The following is an 11327-nucleotide window of genomic DNA, read 5'->3' on the forward strand; positions in this document are numbered from 1 at the left end:
ATCAGCTTTCGTGTTTTAATTCAGAAAAGATATTCATGAAAAACGTATCAAATGAGTGGCCCAGAGTTAACTGTGTAAGTTATAAGAATAAGGTGTGTTATGACTCATTTCATTCAAAAACGACAAGTTATTGATAGGCTAGATGTTAAGTCAAAAATATAACCAAATGCATACATTTATTATTGAGTTAGCTTTTAAAAAACAATTTTACTTCTTTCCCAAAGAGTCAACATCCAGCCATCCATCCATTATCCGTAACCGCTTATCCTGTGCAGGGTCGCAGACAAGCTGGAGCCTACCTAAGCTGACTATGGGCGAGATGCCAGATCATCACAGGGCTGACACTTAGGGCTCGTCCACACGAGTACACGGCCTCACCCAATACGCTGTTGTTTTGAAAAAAATCTCCATAAACACGGTGTCGTTTCCAGAAATATCTCCGTCCACACGGATTCACTGGAAACGACCCAAAACGCTGTAGTACATATGCCAGGCCTGTATGTGGCGCTGCGACGCCACCATACCAATACACTAAAACCGGAAGAGAAGCCATGGAGCATGCGTATAAAGGTCACGCGCTGTTTACAAACAAGCTCATAACACGAGAAGAGGATGATCATGGCCAGCGCAACTCTGAGAGGAAGAGGAGAGTCTTTTGTGTGGACCGACAATGAAGTGGAACTATATGGTAGAAGCCTGTAGTCCGCCATTGTTGTTGTTATGACGCATGCAGCGGTTAGAGAGGCGGGGCTTATACGTCATTGTTTCTGAAAAAAATCCGCATTCGCCGTCCAGACGACTCCGGGCTATCCAGCGTTTTAGGATTTTCCCACTCTGGGACCCGTTTTCAAAAAATACCGGTTTCACACCTCGAAAAAGCCAGATCCGTCTGGACGCGAGGCCGAAACGATAAAGTATTTATGCGGATTCGACAAAAACATACTCGTGTGGACGGGCCCTTAGAGCCACCAATTAATCTAACCGGCATGTCTTTGGACCCGGAGGAAACCCACGCAGACACGGGGAGAACATGCAAACTCCACACAGAAAGGCCCCTGTCGGTCACTGGGCTCAAACCCAGGACCTTCTTGCTGGGAGGCAACAGTGCTAACCACTACACCACTGTATCACCAGTCAGAAACCAATACCAGCAATTAGCAATACCAGTTGACAGCAATGGATGATGGAGTATTTTGCGCATACAAACACTGTAGCAACAGATAGAAGTTGGCCACATACTGTGTGTACAACCCCGATTCTAAAAAAGTTGGGACAAACTACAAATTGTAAATAAAAATGGAATGCAATAATTTACAAATCTCAAAAACTGATATTGTATTCACAATAGAACATAGACAACATATCAAATGTCGAAAGTGAGACATTTTGAAATTTCATGCCAAATATTGGTTCATTTGAAATTTCATGACAGCAACACATCTCAAAAAAGTTGGGACAGGGTCAATAAGAGGCTGGAAAAGTTAAAGGTACAAAAAAGGAACAGCTGGAGGACCAAATTGCAACTCATTAGGTCAATTGGCAATAGGTCATTAACATGACTGGTTATAAAAAGAGCATCTTGGAGTGGCAGCGGCTCTCAGAAGTAAAGATGGGAAGAGGATCACCAATCCCCCTAATTCTGCGCCGACAAATAGTGGAGCAATATCAGAAAGGAGTTCGACAGTGTAAAATTGCAAAGAGTTTGAACATATCATCATCTACAGTGCATAATATCATCAAAAGATTCAGAGAATCTGGAAGAACCTCTGTGCGTAAGGGTCAAGGCCAGAAAACCATATTGGGTGCCCGTGATCTTCGGGCCCTTAGACGGCACTGCATCACATACAGGCATGCTTCTGTATTGCAAATCACAAAATGGACTCAGGAATATTTCCAGAGAACATTATCTGTGAACACAATTCACCATGCCATCCGCCGTTGCCAGCTAAAACTCTATAGTTCAAAGAAGAAGCCGTATCTAAACATGATCCAGAAGCGCAGACGTCTTCTCTGGGCCAAGGCTCATTTAAAATGGACTGTGGCAAAGTGGAAAACTGTTCTGTGGTCAGACGAATCAAAATTTGAAGTTCTTTATGGAAATCAGGGACGCCGTGTCATTCGGACTAAAGAGGAGAAGGACGACCCAAGTTGTTATCAGCGCTCAGTTCAGAAGCCTGCATCTCTGATGGTATGGGGTTGCATTAGTGCGTGTGGCATGGGCAGCTTACACATCTGGAAAGACACCATCAATGCTGAAAGGTATATCCAGGTTCTAGAGCAACATATGCTCCCATCCAGACGACGTCTCTTTCAGGGAAGACCTTGCATTTTCCAACATGACAATGCCAAACCACATACTGCATCAATTACAGCATCATGGCTGCGTAGAAGAAGGGTCCGGGTACTGAACTGGCCAGCCTGCAGTCCAGATCTTTCACCCATCGAAAACATTTGGCGCATCATAAAACGGAAGATACGACAAAAAAGACCTACGACAGTTGAGCAATTAGAATCCTACATTAGACAAGAATGGGTTAACATTCCTATCCCTAAACTTGAGCAACTTGTCTCCTCAGTCCCCAGACGTTTACAGACTGTTGTAAAGAGAAAAGGGGATGTCTCACAGTGGTAAACATGGCCTTGTCCCAACTTTTTTGAGATGTGTTGTTGTCATGAAATTTAAAATCACCTAATTTTTCTCTTTAAATGATACATTTTCTCAGTTTAAACATTTGATATGTCATCTATGTTCTATTCTGAATAAAATATGGAATTTTGAAACTTCCACATCATTGCATTCCGTTTTTATTTACAATTTGTACTTTGTCCCAACTTTTTTGGAATCGGGGTTGTACAATTGAATCAATGAGACACAAATAAGACTTAAACAATATATTACTACACATTTCAGTACTGTTAGTTTGCTGAGTAGCCATCTTGGATTTTGAAACCGGGCTTGTTGAGGCTCTTCTGATTTTCTGAGTTGGAAATCCAATTTTGCGGGCGTTCCAGTTGACACTTACAACTGGGAACTCGGAAATCCCGACTTTCCAGTAGATGGAACACACCATTACATTATAGCAGTTGTAAACAATAGTTCCCTCATCACCCTGTCTTTTTTCCGCTGCAGCTTTTTATAATAATGAGAAACAGGGAAGCGTGAATATCTCTGACCTGAACATTTTCCCATGTCTGAGAACATAGTCAGAGCTTTACCTTCACTGACACTGGAGACACTTTTTATACTCACCGGCCACTTTAATAGGAATGCGTTCTTGACTCTCAGACTCCTGTTCTTCACTGCAAAAAATGGCCTTTTAAAAATAAGAAATAAAAGATTAAAACAAAGCATAATCAGGTGAAAAAAATCTGCCAATGGAACCAGTCAAATTTGACTTGGTAAGATTTTTTAAAGTAAGATGAAAAATCTAACCTGTTTTTAGATGAAATAATTCCAAAACAAGATTGGGGAACTTATTATGCGAGATCTGATTAACTCAAAATGATCAAAATAGTTCTTATAACAAGATCGTACTTCTTACATTTAGCCATTCAAGTCATTTTTATTTATTTCATTTTAAGGGTATTTCACTTAAATTCATGACAAAGTCTTAGCAGTAAAAACTGAATTTAAGATAAATATGCTAATATTAGGATTGTTAAATTCTACAACTAAGCATTGCTAGCTTAAAAGATTCTCCTTTTGTGACCTGTAATTAGTAAAATACTCTAGATATGAGACCAGAGACTATCTTGAATCAAGTTGACGACACGTGTAGCATTGCAACAAGTTTATTTTTTCCCCATTTCAACATTCAAACATTAAAACATCTCTTAAGATTCCACTTCCCCAGGACCTCAGGCACCAAAAAAATAAAATAAAAAGTCTACGCATTTTGACTTACAGTGCTTACACAACGCCAAAGCAACAGTGCATTTTGGGGGCACTGCCTATTCATGTGTACGAGGGGTTTACAAGATCAGGCACAAAAAAACAACAACAAAAAAACACTGAACGTAACTCACAGCATTCCAAAAAGACCTCACTAAAACGCCCTCCACTCACTCATAGCCTTTTTGAAGGCACTTGTCTGGTCTAGAGTATATGTTTTGAAATGTATGAATTGTAATGAAAGATTCAAAGATTTCAGTAAAGTTCATTTATTCCCAAAACAAGCATACTTTGTTTTTTTTTTCTTGAAACAAGATGAACCGCATTTGACAAATGTCCAAAATGTACTTACTTGTTTTAAAAAAAACTTGTTTTATTTTCAAAGCTGCTCCAAATAATAGACTGGTACCAAAATTCAAAAAAGTGCTTATTTAAGGAGTTAAAGGCATTTTTGAGACAAAGTCGGCAAACAGTCTTATTTTGTCAATTTGGGTGTGCCAAATTCAAATCTGCAATATGCCGAGCTCTATCTGACCTCTGTTGACCTCTAGAGGTCATTGAACTTTGGGCCTGTAAACGTCTCAGCTGAACCCAGTTTCTCAGCTTTCTAAGGAATGAAATGTACTAAAATGATTAATGAAGTTAGCAAATGGCCTTGTTTGTTAAATGTTTGGGTGCTGAATTCATTTTTCATTTGTAAAACGACACATGACCTCTGATAACCTCAAGGTCATTAAACTTGGCCTATAGGCCTATGCATTTAACGGCATTTTTAAACTGACTTTACTCCCCCAAAAAGAATATGAACAGACAAAAAACAAATAGAAAGGAACAAATACAACATTAAATGCCAGTCCATGTACATGTGACTTACTTTTCACAATGAGAATGCCTAGGCGATCACCTTACATAACATTGCATTACGTTTAGCGGTTATTGTTTATACAAAGCTACTGAAAAAAGGACAGATTCAGCAGCATACAAAATGTGGGGGCATACAGGGTATACAGGCTAATCAGGGTTAGTATATATGAGAGTTTTTTTCTTTGTTGTTTGTTTTTTGTTTTGTTTTAAACAGGGTAAAGCCTTTACAAAAAACAAACAACAAAGAAAAAAACTCTCATATATACTAACCCTGATTAACCTGTATACCCTGTATGCCCCCACATTTTGTATGCTGCTGAATCTGTCCTTTTTTCAGTAGCTTTGTATAAACAATAACCGCTAAACGTAATGCAATGTTATGTAAGGTGATCGCCTAGGCATTCTCATTGTGAAAAGTAAGTCACATGTACATGGACTGGCATTTAATGTTGTATTTGTTCCTTTCTATTTGTTTTTTGTCTGTTCATATTCTTTTTGGGGGAGTAAAGTCAGTTTAAAAATGCCGTTAAATGCATAGGCCTATAGAGATCTTGCAGTCATGTGACCGGAAAGTACACAGACGCCATCTTGTTGGTAAAAAACACAGCTGAATACTGCTGCACTCGTGTACAGAATGGATCAATTTCAACCGACGGACTACACGGCTCATTTTTCTAATGAACAGATAACTAGATATATGTCTAAAATAAACGATCTACAGATTAGTGACCCTTATGGCTTACCGGACGGAGTTTTCACGACCGTGTCAGTGGATATTGAACTGCCAGAGGTGGACTACCCAGATGTGTATAATTACCTCATTAACTTTCCCTTGCTGTTCAGTGGTGAAGCACTGCGTGCTTATAAATCTCTGGACAGTTATCTTTACAGAAATTCAGGATTTGTCAGCCCCCCTCAGATGTGGCATCTTGTAAACAAGAAAATAATCCTCATTGGATGGGTAAGTCACTTAAGTATTACTAGTACTGCACTGACCAGCCGATTATAGAATAGAATAAGGTAATTCCAGCTGTAATTCCAAATCGTCCGTGTTGTTTACCATGGATCTGGCATTGGAGAGGTAGAGGCTTAGCAGTGGAGGTTTGAGTAGCTGTTTTCTGAGCTTAGTCAACAGGCCAGCTCTGCAGCCTCGCTTTTGCTTCCGCTCCCGGCGCCGCCTCCTTCGCTTTGCTTCCGATAACAATCCACGGAGACCCCGCTGGTCTCGCTATCTCGTCTGGAATGTTTTTTTTTTTTTCTCGTCCGGAATGTTGTGCATGCGATGGAAATTGCTACAAACCGTCATTTTCTGCTGGAAACCAATGTCCAGTAAGTCCATACGGTTGTAGTGGATATTGAAGTCCGGTACAGATGAACAACACGCAAAAATACACACAAAAAACATAAAAAACGTGCACAGGTAGGGAGAGCTTGTAGCCGCAGCTGTTGTAGTAGAATTGTATATAGTAGGGTTTTCCAGAAGAAAAGGTCGAAGTAAAAGTAGAAGGCGGAAATATGGCATTTGACCGACAAGATGGCGTCTGTCACAATCTGGATCGGCTGTGACGTCACATGCAAGTGCTCCATAGGCCAAGTTTAATGACCTTGAGGTTATCAGAGGTCATATGTCGTTTTACAAATGAAAAATGAATTCAGCACCCAAACATTTAACAAACAAGGTCATTTGCTAACTTCATTCATCATTTTAGTACATTTCATTCCTTAGAAAGCCGAGAAACTGGGTTCAGCTGAGACGTTTACAGGCCCAAAGTTCAATGACCTCTAGAGGTCAACAGAGGTCAGATAGAGCTCGGCATATTGCAGATTTGAATTCGGCACACCCAAATTGACAAAATAAGACTGTTTGCCGACTTTGTCTCAAAAATGCCTTTGGGTGTCACAATTCTGGATTTTGGTACCAGTCTATAAGACTTTTTCAAGACATTTTGTCTATACAAGATTTTCAAGATGGTCTGTCTAAAAACTAGCCTTTCTAGCTAAATGAGGTTTTGCTTGTTGGGCAATTATGTCTTATAATAAGGGTGGCTAGATGTTTTGACTTGAAAATAGACAAATAAACTTCCTAAGATTTTTATTTTTTGCAGTGTTGGCTGCAGGAGTGGAACCCAATGTGCTCTGCTGTTGCATGCTTTTCTGCTCACCACGGTTGTAAAGAGTGATTATATGAGTTACTATATCCTTCCTGGCAGCTCGAACCAATCTGGCCATTTTCCTCTGACCTCTCTTATCAACAAGGCGTTTCCACCCATAGAACTGTCACTCACTCACTCAGTGTTATTTGTTTTTCGTATCATTCTGTCTGTGTAAACCCTAGACGAGGCTGTCCATCAGAAGTCACTGATCAGGTAAAGAGGGTATTAGTCAAAGAAGCAAAGAGGTCAAGGAGATGGAGAGATCCACAGCTCAGATAAGAGAAACTGTCCACAGGATAACCTTAACAAGAGTTACAAGAGTTGCGAGCCATCTGAAATCTTGTTTGGAGTTTGCCAAAAGGCGTGTGAAAAAAGATTCTGTGGTCTGATGAGACCAAATTGTAACTCTTTAGGATTAGCACAAAGTGATACATCCGGCAGAAATGCAGCACAACTGATTGCTCTGAGATCTGTCTCCTTAAGGCCAATTTATGCTGACAACCCAGTCCTCGCAGATGGCGTCGCAGACAGCATCTGCGTAGCGCCCCCACCTTCGCAGACACTCTGCGCGCACCTCCCAAAAATTGTGACCACTGCAGAAGCCTCGCAGACAGCGTCGCAGACAAGAGGGCTCTGATTGGTCCACTCTACATCCGCTGTACACGCACTTCCGCTTCCCTACTTTCCCGGCTTGGTTTGTTTTCACAACTGCCATTTTTAAAAACACGAGCGAAGATGGAGCAGCACGAAGAGCGGTTGATCGAGGAAGTGAGGAAGTACGTACATCTATATGACTCCAGTTCTAGTCATTATAAGTAACCGGAGGATAAACACTCCACTAACCACACCCACCAACTACTCCTAGCGACTTTGCGCCCCCTTGTGTTGTGGCGGTGAATAACATTGCGCACTCCTATTACTCCCCGCTCAACGATAATTTACAACTGTCTGCGAAAAGCTATCTGCGAAAGCCTTGTCGCAAGAGCATGCAGAGGTCCTTAGAGTGAAGCACAGTGCTGGTAGCATTACGCAGTGGTGATGCTTCTCATCAGCAGGGACTGGGAAACTGGTCAGGTTTGAAGGCAAGATAGATGGACCCAAATACAGGACAATCCGAGAAGAAAAGCTGTTCTAGTTTGCAAGAGCGTTAACGCCGGTACTGTTGGACATGGTTCCAACAGTATGGCTGTAGGTATACTACCAAAGCTACACTGGAGAGGTTCATAACGTTAGAACGGCCAGACTTCAGTCCAACTGAGGATTTGTGGTAATGCAAAAAAAGATGTTCATGAGATAAGCAGTGAATAAAAGTTATTTAAGAAAAAAAGAAAGAAAAGGATATGGCAAGACAAGTTCATCTCATCTCATTATCCGTAGCCGCTTTATCCTGTTCTACAGGGTCGCAGGCAAGCTGGAGCCTATCCCAGCTGACTACGAGCAAAAGGCGGGGTACACCCTGGACAAGTCGCCAGGTCATCACAGGGCTTACACATAGACACAGACAACCATTCACACTCACATTCACACCTATGGTCAATTTAGAGTCACCAGTTAACCTAATCTGCATGTCTTTGGACTGTGGGGGAAACCGGAGCACCCGGAGGAAACCCACGCGGACACGGGGAGAACATGCAAACTCCGCACAGAAAGGCCCTCGCTGGCCACAGGGCTCGAACCCAGGCCTTCTTGCTGTGAGGCGACAGCGCTAACCACTACACCACCGTGCTGCCCATTGTTGCTATTGTTATTATTATTAGGCTAATTGGCTGCTCTAAATTGCCAATAGGTTTGAATGGTCCACTCCAATGCTAACCACTACACCACCGTGCCACCCGGCAAGACAAGTTCTCATCTCATCTCATTATCTCTAGCCGCTTTATCCTTCTACAGGGTCGCAGGCAAGCTGGAGCCTATCCCAGCTGACTACGGGCGAAAGGCGGGGTACACCCTGGACAAGTCGCCAGGTCATCACAGGGCTGACACATAGACACAGACAACCATTCACACTCACATTCACACCTACGGTCAATTTAGAGTCACCAGTTAACCTAACCTGCATGTCTTTGGACTGTGGGGGAAACCGGAGCACCCGGAGGAAACCCACGCGGACACAGGGAGAACATGCAAACTCCACACAGAAAGGCCCTCGCCGGCCCCGGGGCTCGAACCCAGGACCTTCTTGCTGTGAGGCGACAGCGCTAACCACTACACCACCGTGCCACCCGGCAAGACAAGTTATCAAGGCTAATTTATTTTAAGCAAAATACAATCACCAGGGTGTAGTGGTTAGCGCTGTCGCCTCACAGCAAGAAGGTCCGGGTTCGAGCCCTGTGGCCGGCGGGGGCCTTTCTGTGTGGAGTTTGCATGTTCTCCCCGTGTCCGCGTGGGTTTCCTCCGGGTGCTCCGGTTTCCCCCACAGTCCAAAGACATGCAGGTTAGGTTAACTGGTGACTCTAAATTGACCGTAGGTGTGAATGTGAGTGTGAATGGTTGTCTGTGTCTATGTGTCGGCCCTGTGATGACCTGGCGACTTGTCCAGGGTGTACCCCGCCTTTCGCCCGTAGTCAGCTGGGATAGGCTCCAGCTTGCTTGCGACCCTGTAGAAGGATAAAGCAGCTAGAGATAATGAGATGAGATACAATCACCAGCCACTTTATTAGGAATGTGTTCTTGATTCTAAGATCCCTGTTCCTGGCTGCAGGAGTGGAACCCAATGTGTTCTTCTGCTGTTGCATGCTGAGATGTTTTTTTTCTGTTCATCATGGTTGTAAAGAGTTCCTGTGAGTTGCCATATCCTTCCTGGCAAAAAAGCTCAAACCAAGCTGGCCATTTTCCTCTGACCTCTTTAATTGGCAAGACGTTTCCACCCACAGAACTGTCGCTCACTCAACTCAATGTTGTTGTTTTTTGCACCATTCTGTCTGTGTAAACTCTAGAGACTGTTGTGTGTGAAAAGCCCAGGAGATCAGCAGGTTCTGAAATACTCAAACCAGTCCATCTGGCTCAAACCAACACCCATGCCACAGTGAAAGAAAGTCACACTTTGAGATCACAATTTTTCCCATTCTGATGTTTGAAGTGAACATTAAACTCACTGAAGCTCTTGATTTGTATCTGCATGATTTGATGCATTGTGCTGCTGTCAAGGAATTGGCTGATTAGAGAACTGCATAAAACAGCAGGTGGATGTATGGGTGTTCCGAATAAAGTGGCCAGCGAGTATATAAATGCTAAATACGCATCGCTTCACAGGAAACCACACCGTATCAGTGATGTACATACAGGTTTTTTTTTTAATCTGTGAAATTTATCATCACCTTCCTACCAGACGTATTCGAGAATCCAACAGTACTGTGGTATAACTTTATAATACTCCTCTTTTTTTATCAGTTATTGTCACTTTTTAGCATTAATTTCACTGAACCATTTTCTTTATTCCTCATCCAACATTTCCCAAATCTTCTCACTGCTCAGATGGATATCAGACAGCTTTATTAATGCATTGTGGTGTTTTGGGGATTTCATACATGTGGTGGCATGAGAGAAGAAATAAATACAATGTGCCAGGTGTATATCAGTACAGACGATGATTCATTTTGATAATCATGGGAGTTCACCTGGCACAACCTGTAAGAAGAAAGGAAGTGACAGATAGAGGAACAGGTAAGACAGAGTGAGAGTGAGACAGAGCAATCCACGTGTACATTCTTGTCAAGTGAATTGTCAGCATTCACTGCAGAATATTGTACGTTCTCAGATATATCCAGGAAAAGGATTTAAGGCAGAAGATATTACAACCCTCCAAAAAGAAAGCAGTGATTTGTAAATGTACTTGGACTTGTATTTCATTGCAGACAGGAGATGACCCCAAGATATTTCATGCTTTGTCTGGACAACTTAATTTCATTTGTTAATATACTTTGATTCCTGTGTTTCACGCCTGCAACACCTTCCAAAAAAAGTTGGGACAAGGCCACTTTAGGACTAGTAATGAGGTAAAACAATTAAATAATGATGTGATTTGAAACAGGTGATGTCAATTGGTGATTGTCGTTATGGTTTGGTACAAAATCAGTATCCAGGAAAGGCCTAGTGTTTGAGGAGCAAAGATGGCCTGAGGATCTCCAGTTTGTCAACAGACATGTGAGAACATTTTTGAAATATTTTAAAAACAATGTTCCTCAAAGAAAGATACCAAGGGATTTGGATATTTCACCTTCTATGATGCATAATATCATGAAACGATTCATGGAATATGAAAGAGTTTCAGTGCATAAAGGGCAAGGGCACAAGCCGAGGCTGAACACCCATGACCTCCGACCCTGCGGATGGCACTGCATTAAGAACCGTCATTCATCTAGAGCTGATATAAACACATGGACTCAGGATCACTTTGGCAAATCTTTGTCAAGCACTAC

Source organism: Neoarius graeffei, chromosome 7, assembly GCF_027579695.1.
Source record: "Neoarius graeffei isolate fNeoGra1 chromosome 7, fNeoGra1.pri, whole genome shotgun sequence".
NCBI classification, from domain to species: domain Eukaryota; kingdom Metazoa; phylum Chordata; class Actinopteri; order Siluriformes; family Ariidae; genus Neoarius; species Neoarius graeffei.